At 45.5% G+C, this 7,815-nt stretch overlaps 1 pseudogene; it reads left to right on the top strand.

The window, feature by feature from the left end:
- Positions 1 to 3,581: 3,581 nt before the first annotated feature.
- Positions 3,582 to 4,537, top strand: LOC114224702 (ferritin light chain pseudogene; annotated as a pseudogene).
- The last annotated feature ends 3,278 nt before the right edge of the window (positions 4,538 to 7,815 follow it).

Here is a 7,815-nt window from a genome sequence, read left to right as displayed (position 1 = left end):
TTCTCTGTCTCTCCAAGAAACCTGACTGGAAGTCTCAGTAACATATATGCCTTTCTTCCAAAGGCCCTGTGGGGATGGGGTTTATTCTGTGGGATGCTGATTTCAGCCCGGGGCGGGTGTCCGGTGCGAGCTGAGCTCTCTGTGGCCTGCCCCAGCTGGGTTACACTTTTAAATAAATTTTTTCTGTGGAACTTCCCATGCCAGGATCTCAGGACTTTGACAGAAGTGCCAACTTGGCACGAATAAAGGAAAATAATTTCTTCCCTTATCTCACTCCCAGAGCTCTGCAATTGTAGTTAAAACTAGATGATTTATTAATAATTTAATGCAGTATAGTACTTATTGAGGAATTTTGTACTTTGTTTTTCTCGGTGGCAGACTCTGGAGCTGGAAAAAAAGAAAAAAGAGAAGTTGCTAGGCAGGGCTTAGTGTAAAAAAAACAAAATAGACTTTTTTTTTTTATCCCTATGGTCTAGGCCCACTGAGGATAAGCAAGCCAGGTTGCCCTAGCGTAGCTGTGGATAAAGTCTGGCAGATGGGAGGTTGAAGAGGGAAGGGATTGAGCAGCGAAGGAACAGGAAAGGAACAGGGCAGGGGCACGGACATGGGCTCCCTGGGGGCAGGGGTCAAAGCTGGCTGGAGGGCTGGGTTGGAGCTGACTCAGTTGGGATGGCAACAGAGTTGGGGTGCGGGGAACCTGTGAGGCCTAGGACCTGCCAAAGTCACGCTGCATTAATAAATACACCCCAAAACGTGGAGGTTTCACACGGCACATAAAGTGAGTCAAGCCTGCTATAAGTTACCAACTTTCCTGGGCAGTTGACCTCCATGTGGTGACCTGAGGACCTGGGCAGCTTCCATCTTACAGCTGTGCCTTCAAGAACACATGACTTCCCAGGTCACTGCAGAAGGGGGATGAGGGGATAGATTTCTAATGCCCAGTATGATGGCCACTAGCCACATGTGGCTATTTGTTTAAATTCATTAAAATTAAATATAATTAAAAATTCAGGTCTTCCATGCCAGAAGACTAGTGGCTGTCATAGTGGACAGTACAGGTATGGAAAGTTTCTATCCTGGCAGAAAGTTATCAGATGGAGCTGGTGGGTTCTGTGGTCACTCTGGGAGGTGATCTATGTCACTTCTGCCACATCCCACTGGTGGGAGCCAGTCTCTTAACCCCAACTGCACTGTGATACAAGCTGGGATATATGTGTGCCAGGGAAGAAAATGGAACCGGTGAGTACAGTACCCCATCTCTCTCAGGGACCACAAGGGGATCTTCTTGGCCTGACTAGGAGTGATCCAAGAACGGCCCACCTGTGGTGCATCAGGGAGCTCAGGGAAAGCGCCACAGCAGAGCAGGAGCCACAAGAGGGGTCCTCTCCAGTATCTTGTATGATCCGAAGGTGGAGCGGGAGCAGGGAAGAGGGACATAGAGGCAGAGAAAGCCCCAAAAAGAGACTAATAGCTCATTTTTTTTCTAAGCTCCCTGCATAGGAGATTAAGTCAGATTTTATTTGATTTAGAAAAATAAAGAAATTGGGTATTTTTTCCACTTCAATAGCTCTTAGACAACTTTCATATTGTGTTTTTCTGGCCCATGAAAGCAAATGAGGAACAGCCAACATGTTCCTAAGGGTTTGAGCTGGAAGCCACCATGCATTATGTGTTCTCTGCTACCTGATATCTCCTGTCAGTCCTCCCTTGGAGGTGTTGTGGATCAAGGGGAAAAACACAGACTTTACAATCCAATAGGTCAGAGTTCCATTTCTGGAACAAAAGTCAGGTCCCATGAGCAGGATTAGGATGAGGTCTGACCCGGTGGCCACACATGCAGTCCATGCCATGATGGGGAAGGAACACAGAGACTGCACACTTGGGGCGCAGAACCAAGTGTTGGGTCACAAGGGCAGCAAGACCAAAACTGGGAAAGCAATTCAGGATGTCAGAAGCCGGGAAGATCAGGAAAAATTCAGGAAGCACAATGCAAGGCAGGTCAGGGCAAAAGGTTCACGTTGAATTCTCTGACTGTCCTGAGGGCCTTGGAGAATAGGATCCGATATTGCCAGCCAAAGGGATCAGGATCAGGCCTTGGGCAGACTCTCAACCTCTCTGAGTCTGTCTCTGCATCTTGGCCAATGAAATGGTCATTCCTGCTTCCATTTGTGGCAATGAAGACTAGGGGACATCTAACAAGTTTTCTTTATTTAATCTTCTTTTGTTGTTCATTTAGATTCTACCAAATCTTTTCAAACCTAGTTGAAACCGTGACTCCTTCGTGATGTTCGTGTGTGTGTGTGCATGTGTGCATAGTTTCTCAACTAGAATATGAGATTGTTATAAGTAGAGAACTCGCTCAGAGTAGACTTACAATAGATCTTCAGTGAGTTATTTTGTTACGTTAGATAGGCTAGGGGACTCACTGGTCAAGCGTGAGGTCTATTTTGGACAGAATGATAACTGACATGAGCTTTTAATTGATAACCCAGACATGACTCTGGGTCGTTGTGTCAAAGAAACCAGTTCTAAAAGCAAAAGAAGTTATTCTTCTGAAAGCATAAATCTCAAGGCTTGTCTCTAGAATTCTGTGGCTAATTCTGCCCACAAGCATCAAGAAGAACATTTCACAAAAAGTCCAGAGAGAGGGACATGGATGGGGTGTCTTCTACCATGGTGGGGGCTGGGGGGGACTCCACTGCCTGGGAACAGAGGCTGCGAGACAACAGGATGAAGATGCCAGAGGAAAGCCCAGCTCAGTCACAAACACTAAACAAAAAGACAGAGAATCCTTAAAGTTTGAGGGAGGTTGTCTTGGTGACAAATAGAAGGAAAATATTGTTTACTACGCAGGCTATAAACATATGGAGCAAATTACGCTGAGGATGTCAGGGGAAATTATAAATAGATTCAAAATGGATTCAGATAAATTCATGCATACTAGACCTAATTAATAGGGTCTTAAGGGAAATTTGAGAATATTCTGTAGGCATCACTAATATTTGGAGATCAACATCACATAGGAAAACTGCAGTACTCACCCAGCACACATCTCCCAGCACCCGAGTCAGAGATAAACTGGTATGGGGGATCACTAGCCTGACATTCTGTGATTTTTATTAGGTTCTTTTCTTTTTATATCTTGGAGTCAAAAGCCTTAGAGTTCTCCTACACTGAATGAGATTAAGCAAATTTAGAGAGAATGGAAGGGTAGCTTGAAAAAAATGGTTTTTTCAAGAAATGTTTTTTTGTAGCAGAGAACACATAATGCATTTTTAAAAAATGGTTTTTTCAGAAAAAAATGTTTCTGGGAGGAAAGATACTTTACCAGTACTAAATAATTTGTAAATACAGACAACATCCTTCATTCCAAATAACCCAGTTAAACCAGTCCTGGCATTTATTCAACCTCCAAAGCAGTCCATATGGCCCCGATGTTTGCCAGTTAGATGTGTATTACTACCAGCCGTCAGAAGCTTATCTTGCCCTGAAGACAGGAGTAAGCTTGTGCTTTAAGCCACACTCAAGCAGAAAATGCAAGAGAGAAAGGAAGTGGGTGGAGCCTGCTGTTCCTGGACATAAAAAACAAAACAAAACAGAGCAGTGCGCCCGGCGGTCCTGCGGATCTGATTCTTGCTTCAACAGTGTTTGGACGGAACAGACCCAGGGACGCCCCTCCAACCCCCCAATGACCACTCTCCAACCTCTTTTCCAGTCGCAACCTTGGGAGCCATCTTCTTGGCCACCCGCTGCCTCCGGGACCAGCCAACAGCCAATTTCGAGCTTACCTTACCACCAATCAACCATGAGCTCCCAGATTCGTCAGAATTATTCCACCGAGGTGGAGGCCGCCATCAACCGCCGGCTCAACATGCATCTGCGGGTCTCTTACACCTACCTCTCTCTGGGCTTCTATTTCGACCGTGACGATGTGGCTCTGGAAGGTGTGGGCCACTTCTAACGCGAGTTGGCTGAGGAGAAGCGCGAGGGCGCAGAGCGTCTCTTGAAGATGCAAAACCAGCGTGGCGGCCGCGCCCTCTTCCAGGACGTCCAGAAGCCGTCCCAAGATGAGTGGGGGAAAATCCTGGATGCCATGGAAGCTGCCCTGGTTCTGGAGAAGAGCCTGAACCAGGCCCTTTTGGATCTGCATGCCCTGGGTTCTGCCCGCACAGACCCCCATCTCTGTGACTTCCTGGAGAACCACTTCCTAGATGAGGAGGTGAAACTCAAGAAGATGGGCGACCACCTGACTAACCTCCGCAGGCTGGCCGGCCCCCAGGCTGGACTGGGCGAGTATCTCTTCGAGAGGCTCACTCTCAAGCACGACTAGGAGCCTCTGGAGACCAGCAGCCTTTGAGGGGTCCCCTCTGATAGTCCCCTGGTGCCAGAGCTTGTGCCTCAGCCTCTCCCTGCAGCCACGAGGCAGCTTTTTAACCACCCTGGAGCCCTCTCCCAAGCCGTGGACCAAGTGGAAACAATAAAGCTTTTTGCAGCAAAAAAAAAAAACAACAACAAACAAACAAAAAAAAACAAAACAATTAACTTGACTAGAGAAGGGAAGGGTTGCAGTGCAGAAGAGCTTTAGAGATGTTCCAAAGTGGGCCCACCTTCTCAGTTTGTGGCTTAGGACAGGGGGTTGGAGGAGGGGGAGATGACCAGCGGAGGACACAAGGACCGGGGTGTGCAGGTGAGGACTCTGCTCTTCTCCTGCCTCCCGTCCAGGGCTCCCAAGACTAAACTATTTTAATGCTTATGCTGATTAGCTTGTTTGAGTCTGGAATGAAGAACTGTGTATGTTGACGTCTGGAATGGAAGCTGAAATGATTCCAGGGTTTTGTTGGAAATGCTAACATTAAATAAAAAGGTGTAGGTTTAAAAATGTTTCAAGAAAGTTTGGACATTCTGTCATTTGGAGTGATGCATTTAAGGAGATGTTGGAAAGCAGATGATCCATCAAGATGATGAATAATAGTACTTGCCTTAAGAACACAAAGTATTATTCTTATCCCCTCTCCCACAAAAGAAGGTTTTCTCTTATAGGTAGAACTTTGTCCTTTGCTCCGAATTGTTAGCCTCTTCTATTTTCATGGATGACAAAGTTCTGACCATCGTAATCTTTCTCCCTGTTTTGCTCCAGGAGCATATGAAGGAATGTTGTACAGGATTAGTGTGTCATTTGTCACATATTTGTAAAATCTTGCTCTCATGATTTACAGAAGATAAAGTCCATTCCAACCACCTCCACTGGGAAACCCATTGCCAACTCAGTGACATTTTAATCTTGTTTGACCCTGACCTACAGCAAGAAGTACATTTTATGTCACGACCCAGAACACAGGCATACACTCACACACACAACTGAAATACAAGTTTCATAACATAATACTTAGCCTCACTACACTGAAGTCACTCAGATACCTTCTATTCTCATCATTCATTTTTGGTAATGCTAGTCCATGTATTTATTACCCACAAACAGCTTGTGACCTGTAGGGGGAAAACTCTTGAGTATGAGAAGAATGCATACACTCAGCTCACCCCTCACAGACGTCATATTTTCAGCCAGACCTGAGCAACAGGTGGATCTGACAGATAATGGCATGCCCAATTTCCCTCACTGCCACTTCCAAGGGGGCTCCCCCACCTTTTAGGAACCCTGGAAGGAGGCCTTTCCACAACCCACATGTGCTCCTGGTCAGAATGATGAGATGGTTGAAGATCTCCCTCAATCTGCCCCTCCCATGACCGGTACCACTTCAGATCTGACAGCATCCGATGCGAAGAGCTCAATGTAACTCAGCAAATGCTGATGGACAGAATGAGGAAACAGTCTATTTGTCGTTTCTCTCTGGGTTTTAAATCTTTCCATTCTATGAATGGTGTACAAATCAGGTTCACCAATGTCATGAAATAACTTCTAGACACATAATCAAATTGTACCCAAAGCATAACCTCATCCTAGTTGATAGATTTAAGTTGCATATAAATATTAGACAGGCAGATAATGAGATGGTTATGTATGACAAAAGCTCAATAAACTTAAACTCAATAAAAACTCTTAAATAATTACATTCTTATTTATGTTACTCAATTTCCAGAAAAATAAATAAATGAGAAAACTGGGAACAGAATTTAGATATTTTAAAATATCTACAGTTCCTTAAAACTCATGTCCATCCCAATTCCCCAGATCTCTTACATTCACAGTACGGGTCAATACGAATGAATATTCATAATAGAAGAATAGCATGTTGACTTTTTGAAGGAATCAGAGGAAGTCAGAATTAATGCATGAATGCATTTTAGAAAGGCTTTTTTAACAAGGACTGAACCAAAGGAGATTTGACCTAGGTCAAGCAGAAAACTGAATTTTAAAGTCTTCCATTCATTGAAAGAAGAGCGACTATGAAGGGATAGTTTCATAAACAACACCCACAGGTCTCTCATAAGTCGTCTATAATTTTCCCACCTGAAAGACAAGCAAACTGAGACCCAGAGTGCAATTCTCACCACCTCTATGTGGCAGGGCTAAGAGTAAAGCACAGTGATTCATGGGCTCCAAGCCCATGCTTCAGAAAAAAAACAAAACAAAACTCCCTCACACGACCTCCTCAAGAATAGTTTATTTACACTTTGCTTTTTTTTTTAACTCTCCATGTGTTGATGAATTTCACTTCACAAATTACAATTTCTGCTCCTTTCATGGTGGTGATAGAAAATAAAGCCAAATTCTGGATCTCCAACCAAAATGTCATGAAGGGCCTTCATGTCTTCACCCTCTGTGGATTGCAAACCGTATATCCAAAGTGTACCTGCTGGCTTCATGGGTTGGTCACCCATAGGCCCATGGTGCGCCCCAGCTTCCGCGTCCCTGGCATCGGCCACCCTTCCCGTGCAGGCTGCATCCTCAGAGCTTCCCCATTGGCCTGCACTGGGGCCGGGTAGACGGGCTATCAGTTACCTCCTCCAGCAACCATATCTGAAATCAGCCTCTCTTTCCCACTAATGATCCCTCAGGGAAGGAGGTTTCTCATGACTAAAAGTAAACGAGGTAGGGGGCACATTTATGATGCAAATAACAAAGATTGTGATGATTCTGGACCAAATAACACCTGTCTGGCGCCTGTTCAATTCCTGAACTCGCTGTGCTGCCCCCGAAAGCTGTTCTTAACCTCCGCACAAGGCCTGGCTGGGAATTCCACGGGGCTAGGTGTCTGGCCGGTTCCTCCCTGGAAAAACTCAGGGCATTTCCCCATAGGTATGGACAACTCTCTCTGGAAAAACATTTTATTTAAAAACCTATCAGTGTGCTGGTTCTGCGAAATTCCACCTAATTTAAATGCTGGACAAACTCCTTTGTCAGGCAGAAGTGCAGAGCCCTGGAGTGTGACACGGCTGAGCCTTGGGCCACGCTTCAAACAGGATCCTGCCTGTGCTCCTTCCTCAAGGAAGCCGAGGACACCAGGTAAACTTGAAAAGTGTAGGCATTGGCCAGCTTCCTGCAGAAGTTTCTAAACCCCTGCATTTCCCATCAGGACTGCTGAAAAAAAAAAAGAAGGGTCTCTCCAGGATGGTGCAGAAGGCCGTTTGGCCAGGGCCTCAAGGAGAGCCAGGGGAAGGTTCTGGGAGTGAACCAGGCTCTCTGGCCTGTCCTCATCCTTGAAGGGAAGGGAGCGGTCAGTGCAGCTGGGGATTCTGTTCCTCTAACTATTCCTGTTAACAGAGGCTTGCAAATCTTTTCATTTTCATCCTGACACGGTTAGTTTTGAAAGCTGAAGTTTCATGTTGAAAATATAATGAGAACCTTCGTGAATT

Source organism: Eumetopias jubatus, unplaced genomic scaffold (genome assembly GCF_037043125.1).
Source record: "Eumetopias jubatus isolate StellerSeaLion01/CBP00866 unplaced genomic scaffold, mEumJub1_p1.0 scaffold_16, whole genome shotgun sequence".
NCBI lineage: Eukaryota > Metazoa > Chordata > Mammalia > Carnivora > Otariidae > Eumetopias > Eumetopias jubatus.
Note: the sequence above shows the minus strand (reverse complement) of the source record. Positions and strands in the feature narration are given on the sequence as shown.